This window comes from Phyllostomus hastatus, unplaced genomic scaffold (assembly GCF_019186645.2).
Source record: "Phyllostomus hastatus isolate PE091 unplaced genomic scaffold, TTU_PhHast_1.1 phas_scaffold_501, whole genome shotgun sequence".
Taxonomy (NCBI): Eukaryota; Metazoa; Chordata; class Mammalia; order Chiroptera; family Phyllostomidae; genus Phyllostomus; species Phyllostomus hastatus.
Window position 1 is genome coordinate 66,305,841 of NW_025334033.1, and position 14,689 is coordinate 66,320,529.

A 14,689-nucleotide genomic window follows, 5' to 3' on the forward strand; every position below is an offset into this window, starting at 1 on the left:
TGTGCACGCTTGGGCACGATGGTGGACAGGCTGCGTTGCTCACCGTGGCCCCCAGGGAGATGCGTGTTCCTGACGACAGGCAAAGGGACGTCGTCATTGTCCAGCGTCATTGTCCAGCCACGCGCCCCGGGAGGTTGGCACTGAGCTGCCGCGATAACAGGGTTACCAGCCCCACCTCCAGACAGCGCCGGCAGATGGCCGCCGGCGTTTATTGGTCGCATCTGTCATCGCAGCAACCACGCAGCCACCACAAACGCTGCGGCTCGAGGGGAGGTCAGGAGTGCGGGGGGCGGTGTGACATTACAGAGAAGGAGAACAGATGTGGGACCTTCTGCCTGGATGCCTTCTGGAGCCCCCGATGGGGCCCTGCTCTCTGCGGGACCGGCCTGGACCCCGGGCTGGCTAGTCGGCCACTGAGTGCCCGTCACCCCAGCTCACGCCACTCCATCAAGCCCCCGTGTCTGCCATGGGCAGGGAGGTCAGAGCCAGACTGGGGAGGCAGCGCAGCGCATGGAGGTCTCTCCAGCCCTCCTGCCCTGATTCTCCATCTGCTGACACCTAAACGAGGCAGGTGGCAGCTCCCTGCTCTCCAAGTGGCCTGTGGAGGTGGCGCTGGAGAGACAGTTCTGTGGGGAGGAGAGAAAGGGTGGAGGACTCCAGCCTCCCTGGCAGCCCTGGGGGCCGGCATTCCCTGGGCACGGCAGTCTCCTTCCTAAAGGTTTTCTTCCCCTGACATAAACGCCTTCATCTCTTTTCAGTGTCAAGGCCATGGAGAGTCAGGGGCTTTAGGGGCCCGCTTGTCCAAACTTGGCATTGCACAGAGGACAGCGACTCGCCCAGGGCCGCTGCATCCCGACCTCCTGTGGTTCCCTTATCCATTTTCCCCACCACGGCTCAGACAACGATGGCGATAGATGTGTGCAATGAAGTTCTAGCCAGAGTGTCCTGCACTGTCCTTCCTGCCTGAGCTGCGGTTCCGTCCTGAATCTTAGGTAAAAGACAGAAGGAGATGCGACAGCATTGTTTGAGAGGCGGGTCCAGGCTCCGCGTCAGGCTGGCGTGCCCGTATTGAGTGCTCACAGGTACCTCACAGCGTCGTCGCTCCAGCCCACAGACCAGGAACCGGAGGCTCAGAGCAGCGGAGTGACTTGCGGGAGGCGACACAGCGTGAAAGTGGTGAGCCGGGGTGTGAGCCTGGACCGTCTGGCTCTAACGCCGGGCTCTTTCTGCAACACCGTGCTGCCTTCGGTGGCCGAGTGGCGCCTCTTGGCCACCTTGACACCAGCCCCCGAGTCTCCAGAGGTCCTCTTCCAAGGTCCCGCATCGTGGCACTGTCTGGGCCAGCTCTGGCTTCCACGGGTCGAAGTCTCTGGCTGTGCTTGGAACAGGGCACGCTCCTCCCCCCGCCAAGACTCTCTCAGCCCTGGCTTCGGGGTGGTGGTCTCTGTAGCCTTCCCCCCCTCTTTAAGGCTGAGTACAATTCTCTATGGACGCCAGAGGGGCCCCCAGAGACCAGCTTTGTGAGGATGCATGCCGAGGGGAGCCCCGCAGGGACCCCGAGGAATGGAGCACGTGCAGTGCGGCCGGAATTGCCGAGGGGGACTGTGGGACAGCCGGAGTTGCAGGGTGGGTCCGGCCAGGGCTCAGGCTTCCTGCTGAACCCCAGGGCTGCCCTGAGCTGGGAGGAGGGGTGCAGGGAGGGGACAGGTGCTCCTCCCTCAGACCCTAGCCAGCTTGGGGCTCCCGTTCTGGCTTCTCCTGGGTAGGGTGGTCCCAGCACCCACCTTGACTTGAGCAGCCAGCACTGAGAAGGAACGGCTGGACCCTTCGGTGGCTGCTCCTCCGAGAAGGGTTCCTGCATTTTCTGGAACATTCTCTGTGCACACTTTGACTCCATTTCCATTTTGCAAGCTGTAGGTGTCCCACACCAGCGTTTGTCTGCACGAGGGGCACATTTTGCTGAACAGAGCAACGCCCGCTTTACCAGGTCAAGTCCTGTCACTGGAGCTTGGTGGGGAGACAGGAGAACCCTTTAGCCTGGCGTGTCCTAAGGGGATGCCACCTCCTGCTGGGGCCTGGGCAAGGGGACCGCTCTGCCAGCTTCTGCTCTGTTATGCCTGCCCCTCCCCTTTTCCATGAGATCAAGGTCAAGAGGCAAACGAGGCTCCCTTGACCCTCTCTGCCCCTCAGAGAGACGACTGTTTCCCCTCTCGGGCCTCCTCCAGGATGCAGGGAGGGCTGGCTGGTGGCACTGGCCTGGAGCGACAACAGGCTGTCTTCCAGCCGTCTAAGTGGGGGCTTGGACGCCTGCCAGGCCACTGGCACCTGCCGGACCCCTCCCTGGAGACCGGACAGGCCCGCCGTTGGCACCCTGATGCCGACTCCTGCCAGGCAGGCCTGACCCTCCTCCTGGTTCCTGGCCCGTGGTGACGCCATTAATGGTCGTTCTCCCTGCTGTCGTGCATCCTGCTCCCCCCCGTCCTGTGCCGTGTGCAGTTTGCGTCTCATTTACTCCTCAGACCGCCCCCCGCCGCCCCCAGGCAGGAGTAAGGGTACGGAGGAGTGCACGTTTATCGGCATTGCTGCACGTCTCTGTTGAGTATCTGCGGCCAGGCTCCGTGCCCGAGAACCGGCAGCGAAGGAGCTGTGACCGGGCTCCACCTCTGCTGGCTGCACAGGCCGGGTAGTCGCTGGCATCTCCCTGCCTCCCCACCCCCCACCGCCCAGATGAGCCCTCGGGAGGGCCTCTGAGGCCCGGCTGTTTTGAACCTGGGAAGGGCTGGGCAGCAGTGCACACGAGTTTATCAGTCCCCGAGCTGTGAGCCGCCTTAGAGAGTGTCTCATCAGGACCCTTCAGTCTGGGTAGGGCAGCTGGGGCCACAGAGTAAGTTAGTGGAGAGCCAGGGAGGCTCCAGACACCTGGCGCAAAGCACCACCTCCCGGCATGCGGGGCATTCAACAGGGAGAAAGGGGTGGCCCTGGGCTACCAGCCCCAGCTCTGGGACAGGCATCATGTTCTCTGCCACCTGTCACCTGGCCCCTTTGCCATGTCCTGGCAAGGTCCCTTGACTGTCCCCAGAACAAGTGGGCTGGGCCGCCACGTCGGGATGCCCCCGGAGCTGTGCTCAGGCTGGTGTGTTCACCCCGCCCACCTCTCTGGCCCCGCCCCCCCACAGGCCCCTGACTTGGGTCATTCAGTGAGAGGGACGGCGGAGGGGATGGGTGGACTGAGCCCTGAGAGCCCAGAGGGGCAGAGTCTATTATCTCCAAGCAGGAAAAGGAGAAGCTCTGAGAACCCCAGGTAGCCAGAATTAAGCAGGAGCCAGATGGTCCCAACGAGGCAATTTAGAGATTCGACCTTCAGAATGTCCTTTCTCTTTGGGGGGCAGGGGACAACACAGAGCAAACCCTAGTGATTGAAGAGAGCAAGGACTGGCCCCGAGTGAGACACGCCGGCCAGCAGGAGCGGGACAGAATGGTCGAAGGCACGGGAAATTCACTGCACACACGGTGGGACCCTCGGGCGGCTGGACGGGTGGCCGGCGTTCTGGGGTGTGCTGTGCACGGTGCCGGCATGCACCCGCCCCGACCGCGCCCTCTCTGCAGGGGAGTCAGACCCTCGTTCCCCACCGAGCCCCCCATGTGCCGGAGCAGTGGCCGGTGGCCCGGTGTCTGTCTGATTAGCCGCCGTCTCCCCAGCATTGTTACTGGAGAGTCACTGCGTGCAGTGCACAAAGCTGTGTCCCAACGGGCCAGGTGGCCCTGGCCAGGGCTCAGGGCACTGGCAGGTGGGGGGGGGGGCGGCTTCCAGCCTTTTACACTTGAGGAAACTGAGTCCCCAAGAGGTCTGGGAGGGTTGTCAGGTCAGGCTGGCCAGCCAGAGAGTGTCCAGGGCATCTGTCTCCAAAATGTCTGAACCACTGGGCCACTGCTTCTCCATGAGGGACAACTTTGTCCCCCAGGGGACTTCTGCCAATGTCTGGAGACAGTCGTGGTTTTCCCAGCTTGCAGGGGAGGGGAGCGGTTCTACCGGCCTCTAGTGGATGGAAGCCGGCGGTCCATGAACAGCGCCCACCACAAAGAATTCCCCGTCCCCGGAACGCCAGCAGTGCGGAGGGTGGGAAACCCAGCCCCGGGCCGCACCGGCTGCTGGTGTTTCCCGAAGGTCCGCTTTCCCCAGCTGTGAGTCATCGAGTAAATCAGAGTCTGCGGAGCAAAGCAGCCACCGTGGCGGCAGCCGCCTCGCTCGAGCTGACAGGTCGGCAGAGGACAGAGGCCTGGGACCCAGACGTCGTCGAAATGCCCATGATTCACCATTTCCCTGTGACTCTGCATTTCCACAGCCTTCCGCGTTCATGGGGAGTCTCAGCCCCAGTGGAGGAAACACCGCCCCTGATGGTGGTGGGTGGGGCTGAACTTGGCCCAGTAACTGTGCATCTCTGGGACCCTGAGGGACTGGCCTCCCGCCAATGCCTCTGCAAAACCCGGTTTGGGGGGTGGGCGTGGGGGCCGCCGGACAGCCTGGGAGAGACCCACACCTCCCTGGCTTCTGACCACTGCCCCATCCTCGCCCTACGTCCCCCGGATGAACACGCCCACCAACCCTCTTTCTACTGTCTGAAGTTTTACAGAAAACTTATTCTTGTAACTAGCCAGATACCAGTTCTTCTGAGCGAATCGGAAATGTTTCTGTGTTTTACTAACGTTTTCATAATCGACTTGTAAGTCCTTTACTGAATAAAAAGGTATTTTAACAATTCTCCTAGCTTTGCTACTCAAACTCCCTGGTTCGGGCGAGATCGCCACCTTTTCCTGCAGTGGAAAGGCTGTTTCCTAACGTAGGGTTTCGATGTGCTCTTTTTGATGACAAATATCTAACTTCAGTGGATGTGAAAATGTGGCTGTGGGGTCGCGGGTCTCTGACTGGTAGCGCTCTCGCTGTCGCGGTCCTTTTCTGTTGTGACAATTAAAAGAAAAGAAAGTGTCAGAGTGCAGCCTGTGCTTTCTGTCCGGGAGGCTCAGCTCCGGGTCACCTCCGCGCCGAGGTTCCCTTCGCCCCACCCCAGGCAGGGCAGGGCCCTCCCGCCACCTCCCGTCGTCATTCCTGTAGCGAATCCCGAGGCTCTGCTCACCTGCCCATCACCCGTTTTCCCCGCCCTCTGACTCCTCTGAGAGCTGGGTTTCTCGTAGTCAATTTGTTACCCACTCCCAGCCCACCCCCTCCACCCCCCCCCCCCCCCGCCTCGCACCTCACACGGCGCCTGGCCCCGTAAACACCCAGCGGACGTCCAGGGCGAATGAACGGTGTCGGAAAGACCCGCTCAGGAGATTTCGGCCAAGCCGGCACAGTGGCGGCGTGCAGTGAGCTTCATGCATTCGCTCACGGACGGCAGCAGACATGCAGCACTTGCTGGGGTCTGCGCAGCTCCGAGCTCTTTGCACACACAGCGACCCACTTGGCCACGACACTGGACAGAGGAGGCACGACTGTTACCCGGTCTTCACACAGGAGGACACTGAGGTTGGAGAGGTTTCTCGCCCAAGCCCGTGTAGCTGGGGAGCGTCAGGGCGGGACTGGAGTCCAAGGTCGGCTTAGAGTCCATGTTCCGAGGGCTGTAAAATGCCCCTCAACACTTGGTGGGTACTGACTGCCGGGGACCCCGAGCCAGGAGCAGGGACACTGGAGCAGCCAGCAGTCCCTGCCTTGGAACCCATTTTTGCAGAGAGGGGCACGAATAATGTCACTGTTGGGTGTTACATGCTGAAATGGCAGGGACCCAAGTACTGGGCTCTGCACCAGGGCCTCTTGTGAAGAATCCATACCGGGTCCCAACGGAGGTCCGCCCGGGGGGCCAGCACCCGCTGAAGTGGGAATAGTGGGTGCTAAGAATTGATCAAATCAGTGGCTTATGCAGGAGCAGGCAGCTCTGGGAACCCAACACTCTGGGCCCCCGCTTAAAGGCTGGTCACCCCGAAAGGCAGGAGCTGTCCACCCCTGGGGCAGGTGCAGGGGTGGGGATGCTGTCCAGAGATGCATGGGCCACGTGTCAGGGATTTTACAGCCAAGAAGCCTTGGGTGGCAGGCGTGCCCCCCACCCCACTGCTGCCTGGGCCCGGCTACAGGGTGGGAAGCCAGGCTGGAAGCTGGGGATCCCGGTGGTGACTGAAACCAGCCTGGAGCGGCCCTCAACACCAGTGTGGTGGGCACAGGGCTGCTGTCACACGTGCCCAAGCACAGTGTCTGGGACAGGGAGGCGATAAAGAAGGTGAGACAGGACTCCTGATTTTCCCTCTCAAACCTGCCCCTCCGGCCATCTTCCCCAGCACCTGCCCCCACCACACCTGCAGGCTCTCCTGCCCAGCACGCAGCACACAGCAACGGACAGCAGAGGGGCTCACACAGCCCAATGGACTATCGTCTCACCACTGAGAAGCATCATTTCAAAACAGCAAGGAAAGCAAGTGGCAAGGTGTTTTCTTGGCAGCCACAGTCCAAGGCTCCTATATTTTGGGAGGTGACAGTGAGGCCAGTCCGTTCTAAAAGTGTCCCCTGCTCCCCACTGTCGTCCTCCCTGCCAGCAAATTTGGTTTGTGAACACATAGGTTCGTGTTCTATTCGCCTGGTGCCGGTCAGCCTCCGTGTTCTCGTGGTTTGAAGTGGGTTCCGCGGAGCAGGCTGTCCGCACACAGCACTGGGCCCAGAAATGATCAGTCAGGCAACCGCGGGTCTTTGCCTTCGACCAGGCGCCGGCTGAGCGGGCGGGGCAGGGGTGCTGCCCTCTCCTGCACAAGCCTGCCTGCTCCACTAGGGGGCAACAGCTCCCCGGGACCACCTTTGTGTCCCCACAATGCCCGGGCAAAGCGAAGAGTCATACTCACCCAGGGGACGAATACACAAACGAGGGGAGCTGGGAGGACACATGAAGCCGCTCCCCCCTCCCCTCCCCAGAGCCGCCAGAGCCCAGAGGAGCTCAGGAAGGGGGTGGGGTGGGGAGCAGAGGGACGGGTTCCAGGATGGTGATGAGCCCCCTCGTGATTCCAGGAGCCCAGCCAGCGGGTAATTTTCCGTTTGGCCTCATCTGGCCTCAATTCCTCAGGCCCCTGCTGAGGAGGGCAGGGCAGCAGGAGTGGCCTGGTGATTCATATTTATGCAAGCCGGGCTGCTGGGGCCTTCTCTGCAAACCACACGAAGAACATCGACGGCCACGGTAACCGGTGTCCAGCACTTTCGGGGGTGCTGCCCTCCGGGTTTGCAAAGCACGTGCCCATCCAGCTCTGATCCTCCGGGCAGGCGCGGCTGTGCTGGCCTCCCCCAACCAGCGGCCCACTGCCCCCCCTCTCCCGCACAGCGTCCGTCCGGGCGGGGCTCTGAGATGCATGAGGACCAACGGGCAGGGCCCCCACGCTCTGTCTTGGAGGCAGGGGGAGAGGCGGGGGCACAAATGCTCAGTGGAGACAACAGGTTGGAAGCGTGGACAGCGGGGAGCCTGGGGGCCTGGGGGCCTGGGGGCGAGGAGAACCAGAGGAGGACCCCCAGGCAGGCCGGCAGCCCAGGTCAGGAGTCAAGTCTGTGGTTTTTATTTTTATTTTTTTTATTTTTTAAAGATTTTATTTATTTATTTTTAGAGAGGGAAGGGAGGGAGAGAGAGAGAGAGAGAGAGAGAGAGAGAGAAACATCAGTGTGCGGTTGCTGGGGGCCGTGGCCTGCAACCCAGGCATGTGCCCTGACTGGGAATCGAACCTGCGACACTTTGGTTCGCAGCCCACGCTCAATCCACTGAGCTACGCCAGCCAGGGCCAAGTCTGTGGTTTTTAGAAAAGAAAAGTGGAGCTCATGTACTCACTCACTCAGTAATTAAAGACTGAGCGCCACGGTGAGCCAGGCACTACTCCAGATACAAGGGGTGTGTAAGGGGACAAACGAAAGTGTGCCTACCCCCTGCTGATGGCCAACACGGATGAGAAGCAAATGAAGGAATAGTTAACTAATGCCGTATTAGTGACATAATGAGAAATATATAATACTATCACTCACAACGCTGTATTAGATGCTTAAAATTTGTTAAGAAGTAGATCTTACGATGCGTTCTTACAACAAAAGAATAAACAAAACAGAAAGAGACCCAGAGATACAGAGAACAAACTGATGCTCGCTCTCTGGAAACCCATGCAAAACCCTGCCTGGCCCAGAAAACTCCAGTGCGTTTAATTTATTCCCCAAAATGGCCCATCATGGCTTGGAGGACCTGGAAAAACACAGGAGCCCCAGCCAGCAGGGGGCAGTGTGGCGCTAGAAATGTGAAAACACCGAGGTGCCAGCTGGGCAGGGTGGGTTCCAGGCCCATCACTGCCATCTACTGGGAGAGAAATGCCCCCTTCGGGAAGCCCTGCGGAAGCTCTGGAATGGCATCTTCTGGTAGGCTACACTCCCGCGCACGGAGTAGCCCTGAACTGCAAGGGAAATTGATCCAGACGTCCTGTGTGCATCTAGACCCTGCCCCACAAAATAAAGGTGGGTCCTGGGCGGGACACAGCCCTCAGACCAGCTCACCCAGAGACCCCTTCCTGACGCCGTCAAGTTCAGTGTGATGGGTTGCCAACAGCAACAGCAATGGAAAACCCGGGTTTCTGGACAAAGTGAACAGACCCATGTGGGGCCGCCTACCCGCGGGGAGGGAGGGGGCAGGGCACCTGCTGGCCTCACGGGGAGGTCATGCCAGGCTCAGGCCAGCGGTGACCCCAAGCCCCACATTTTAAAGAGCCTTTCCCTATCCTCCTCTACATGCCACTGACTGCGGGACATGGAGCCCAGGGGCCCAGGAGGGGGTGTCCGCCTGCATCCTTGTGTCCTCCTCCAGACGACGCTTCAGTCCTGGACACCCCAGAATTCTCCGCCCGCCTCTGGGCCTGGGTGGCTCGTACTTTTGAGACGTGTCGGCATAGGTGTCTGCACCTTTAGGCCCCAGGGTGATGCCAAGGACAGCTGTGTGTGAACTGGGGGGAGGGGCAGTGGATAGGACTCACTCATCCTATGGTGGCAGGTTGTTGGGGGCAGGATCCAGGCCAGAGCCCACTCTCCCTGGTGGGGCCACGTTCTAGCATAGAATCCCTCAGAATCTATGTCAGTCACAGTTCTCCAAAGAAACGGAGCCAACAGGGCAGATAGAGAAAGACATTTATTTTAAGAAAGTGGCTCACGCCATTATGGGACCCGGCGAGCCTGCAATCGGTGAGGCACGTCATCAGTCTGCAAACGCAGGTGACAGTTGTTCTCAACTCTGAAGGCCGCAGGGCAGCAGGCTGGCATGCAGGCCAGGTTTATAGTCTGCAGGGTTCCTTCCTCTTTGGGGAAGAGCCTTCCTCAATCCCTTTTCTGATAGCCGTCAACTGATTGCACGAGGCCCACCAACATCCCATGGAGGGCAATCTGCTTTACTCAAAGGCCACCGGTTTAAGTGTTAATCACAGCTACAAAATTCCTTCACAGCAACATCGGGGTTGGCGTTTGACCAACCGACTGGGCCACCGTAGCCTAGCCAAGATGATACATAGGATTAGCCAGACTGGACTCCAAGGAGGCTATCTCCAAATCCAGCCTCCTAGGCTGTTGGAAGGTGTAGTTGTCAAGATAGAAGGTTCAAGTATGTATTCCAGTAAAAAACGTATTGGTTGGTTTCTAGCTTTTGAACATTTGGACACATGGTAGGTGGGCTCCCATGATACAGTGGCCCTGGCCCAGCGGGTGTGAAGGGCGACCCCCCTGTGACTGCAGACTCTTTTATAGCAGCTCGCCTCAGTCCCACCCTCCTCTGCTGGTCCCTGTGGGCACCAGGTGTGCAATGCTGGGTTTTAAAGACATCACTTTGGGTAGGAGTTGGGGAGAGTGGAATTCACAGCCTGTCTCCTGGGATCAGACAGGCCCTAGCTCTGTAACGATCCATGACCTTCCAGAGAAGCCCCCCAGACCCCGCCACCTCCCCATTGTGTTGGGTGTTGAGGCCAGGGAGCGGAGGGTGTTTACAGTTCCGTCTCCCGGGAGTAGGACGCAGGAGAGTCCCGAGGGACTTCAGTGAGATGATGTTGGCAGCCGGCCTTGCACACGGCGCGCACTCGCAGACTGGAGCGGGCGCGGCTGGTCCATGGGGGTGGGGGGGCGCTCGTTCGAAGGCCTCCAGGGCACCTGCAGCCGCAGGTGGTGCTGAGCCCTGCGTACACCATGCTTCTTCCTGCCCCTGCCGCCTGTGGTAGAGTTTCACTGCCCTCGCACTGTCGGGCAAAACAAGGGTGGCTGGAGCACAGACAGCCCTGCAGTGTGTCGGCGGCCAGTCTGACGGCCGAGAGGGCTGCTAAGAAATGGACGGGCCAGTGATGGACGCTGAGTGGAGACTCTGACGGGGAGGACTCACGACAAAGCAGCACGGTGAGAAAGTCTATCACACTGCTCGGAAGGGCATGCAGTCCAGAACTTATGAACTGTTCACATCTGGAATTTTCCATTTCGTGTGTTCAGACTGCAGCTGGCCCCAGTTAACTAAGACGGCGGGAAGGGAAGCCACGCGCAGGTGAGGGGAGCTGCCGCATTACCCTTGGGAGGTCTCACTGCTCGCCCGATGGGCCAGCCTCCCGTTCGCACTGCTCCCTCCCGGCTGCAAGAGCTGGGTCGGCGCTGCTCTGCCCTGGAGCTCCTCGGGAGAATGAGGGAAGGGACAATGTCCCCAGACAGGAGCCAGTGGGAGCCACTGCCTGTTTTTATAAATAAAGTTTTATTGGGACACACCCAGCAAGCCCGTTCATTTGCTTCCTGTCTGCAGCTGCTTAGGCACTGAGCTAGCATTTGAGTGGCAGCAACAGACACCCTGTGGCCAGCAGAGTTGAAAATGTTTCTTATCGGGCCCTTTAAAAAAAAGAGCTTGTCAACCCCACCCCAGAGGGGAAAGCTGGGAGCTGGCGCTTCCTACAGAGAGGCGGGTCCACCTGGCTGGCCAAACCGCTGGCCCCACTCTTGGTCCTCTTTGAGGGCAGAAACACCCAGGGAGTTTGGGAGGAGGCCATTCTCCACACAACTGGCCCAGGTAAGGAGGTGGCCCCACATCTACTTGCTTCCATCCCCCGTATTCCTATCCTAAATAGCTCACCCATCAGGCCCGGGGAAAGAGGGAGCTTCCAGGAGGCAGCCTGGGAGGTCACCTGTGGCCGTTTAGGTCGTCACTATGCAGAGGCATCTGGCCTAGGGAGCGTCTGCGGGCTGACGACCAAGGTGTGTGCATGGCATGAGCTCCACCTGCCCAGGGAAGGGGGCGCCTCCTCCTTCTCAGAAAGGTGCCTGTGGCCGGTGTGAGCTTGTAGGGCAGCCCTGGCGGGAGAGGGCCAGAGCGAGTCGTAAGGTGGGCAGGTGGACCCTACGAGGGGGGCTGATGCAACGAGGGGCCTCCAGAAGCTGGAGAGAACCAGAAGGAGCCAGCCCCGCCAGCCCCTTGACTTTAGCCCAGTGACCCTGACTTTGGATTTCCTAGTTCCAGAACTCTAACATAATAAAGTTGTGTTGTTGTAAGCCACGTCACTTGTGGTCATCTGTCCAAAAGGTGCAGGAGCCGGGCGCAAGCACCCCTCTCAGAGGCCCGCTGCAAGGAGGAGCCCGGACCGTGCCTCTGAGCTTCCGGCGTCTGGAGCCGCACGAAGGGTTCGTCCCCCGCTGCCGCCCCATCCCTGTAACTGGGTTTCTTCACCTCCGCCCGCCCCTGCCTGCCGGGCCTTCTGGCCCCGGGAGGGCTGCCATCCCAGGAAGCGCCTGGGAAGATAAGGGGTGACCTCTGACCATGTGAGGAAGGGCAGGAGGCCAGAGACAGCCAGATGGTGGAGATTGCAGCAATCGCGCCCCCTGGCCCGTGCCAGAGTCGCCAAGCCTCGGGCAGCGGGCCAGGGCGAGAGTGATGTCATTTGCATCCCACAGCTTCCGTAAGCATGTCAGGGGCGGGCAGCCTCGGAGAGCAAAGTGATTTTCGGATGGGTCATTGGTGGCTGGCAGGCCAGATCTTTCCCAGCAAAAACAAACCACACAGGAAACAGTCACCCCCACACACCATCCCACCACCCCACTTCCTGGCCCAGCGAAAGTCCTCCTTCCTCCGGGCTTACCGGCTGCCTGCTTCCCAGGTCACGGGCATGGACACAAGCCTGTCCCCAAAACTGTCTGCGTCACCCTAGGCCCACCTCTGCACGGACAGGAACCGGGGCAGCTGGGAAGTCCTCAGGCCAGACCTGGACAAGGCTCCGGAGTTCCGTCACCAAGGCCGGGGCTCCTCGACACCCCAGACACCCTTTCCCGCGCACTGCAGCTATCCTTCTGCTCCCCGAATCCGTGCCGGCACATCGACCCCCGTGTCCACAGCCAAGGTCACGGGCTGCAGCGTTTCTCTTTCCATTCTCCCATGAGACACAGTGGCCGTGTGCAGGCAAACGTCACAGGAGCCCTCGGCGGGTGCCCCAGGCACCCGGGCTGTGGCCAGGTGGGCGGCCGCTGCCGTCCAGGCTTGGGTGGCGAGGCCCTGTCCACTCTTCACGCAGACGTCCCCCCACAAAGGCTCACTGGGCGAGTGCTGTGTGCCGGGCCCTGGACCGGGAGGCGGACGATAAACCAGTAAACAAGCAGTGGGTACTCGGGAGGAGAGGAGAGCAAGCCCGTCCTTGCTCCGACGTTTCCCTCGAGTTCTCCAGGAACGGCAGGGCCACCCCCACCATCTCCCAGGGCTTCCTCCCACGCCTGGGGATGCAGCCAGCGGGAACCAGGCACAAAGGAGGGGCAGTGCCACAGACTGCAAAGAGCTGGGGAGGCGAGATGCACGCAGACACAGACAGCCCACCAGACACAGAGGCGGATGTGGAAGAGCATGGACCTGGTAAATGTGCGTGCAGCCCTCTCACCGGGAAACGCCACCTCAGGGCACGGACTCCGAAGAAACCCCTAGAGCTGTGCGCAGAAACCGTGTCCAAGAATTTTATTGACAGCATCGTTGGACATCACAGTGCCCCGGAACTGATGGACTAGGACACAGCTGCTCAAAGGGAGGAAGGAGATTTACATGCATGAAGATTCCCCAAGATGCGATCCTTGGGTAAAAGAGCACGTTGTAAGAAGAGAAGATACAATTCCGTTTAGAGGGTAGAAAGCCCGGAGCATCACTCGTCAGGGTCCATAGATGTGAATGCAAATGAGAAAGGACGGTAACCATGGTTACCCCCGGGAAGAAGCCCCTGAGAGAGGGTGGGCCCAAAGGCCTCTGGGCTTGCCTCACTTGTTCCACCGCTTACCCAGAGAGCTGTGCGTGGGTTATTTGCATAATGTTTACACTTACCTGTTTAAACATTCTGAGGAAAAGAAAACAAGGTGACAGAACCATTTCCACACTGAACACCTGAATGCCAGCTCAGCTGTTATTCATTACTCAGCTGTCGAAGGCCCACAACCTGCCAAGATCAGAATTACCCACCCACACTGCACTCCAATGGGCAGGAAATAGTGCCATCACTTAGGTTTTATTGGTTTAAAAACAGAGAGAGAGAGAGAGAGAGAGAGAGAGAGAGAGAGAGAGAGAGAGAGAGAGAGAGAGAGAGAGAGAGAGAGAGAGAGAGAGAGAGAGAGAGAGAGAGAGAGAGAGAGAGAGAGAGAGAGACTCCAAAATGTAGTAGCTTAAAACCACAACCATTTTATTTAGCTCACAAATCTGCGGCTCCTTCGGGCGGTGTTTCTGGTCCGGGCCAGCCAGAGCAATGTGTGCTGGTTCGCCCATGAATCTGTGGTCATCTGGGAACTCTGCAGTCTAGAAAGATCTCACTTGCGTGCACCTGGCCCAGCTCTCACCCCCCAGCAGCCCGGCCCGGTCACAGCCCGTGGGGTGCCGGAGTTCCAAGGAAAGCAATAGTGACGGCTGGAAGGGCCCTGGAGACGTCTGAAATTCAGTCACTGCGACCCCACTCCACGGGCTGAGGCCAGTCACGGGACCAGCTCACGTCCAAGTGCTGGGAACAGACCCACGGCTACCTGGGTAGAGGTGGGGACAGCTACTGTGTGCCAGGCTCCGAGCTCAGCATTTCCAATGTGTTTTCTCATGACTTTCTTACCGCAGTGCTGGGAGGAAGGTGTACACCGTAATCCTACTTTGTGGGTGAAGAAACGGAGGCATGCTGGGCGTCAGAGAAAGGAATCACTCCAGGAAGCCTTGACCCCACCCCAACAGTCTCCCTTGCAGATGCCTAAAATGCCAACCATTCCTGCTTCTCCCCACAAGAGGGTGGGGGTGGGGTGAATTACACCCCCTGAGACCCGTACCCGCCTGCGGCTGTATTTGAAGGAAGGGAGTCAATGAGGTTAGGTGAGGACCTCGGTGGCCGGAGTCCAGTCCTGATAGGGTTCGTGTCCTTGTCCTCGGCTGTGAGGGCGCGGTGAGAACGCAGGCGTCCACAAGCCAGGAAGAGGGTTCTTACCAGAAACCACATTGCCTGGCACCTTGATCTTGGACTTCTGGGACTCCAGGACCGTGAGAAAGGAATGTCTGTGGTTCAAGCCGCCCCGTCTGTGTGGCTCCCAGCATGAAGCAGTGGTGTCCACACCAAACCACCTGCGCTCCCCACCCTCCTCTCGCCTTCGAGCTGTAGCCCTGGCACATCTCCCAGCCTGCCCAGCCCTCAGTTT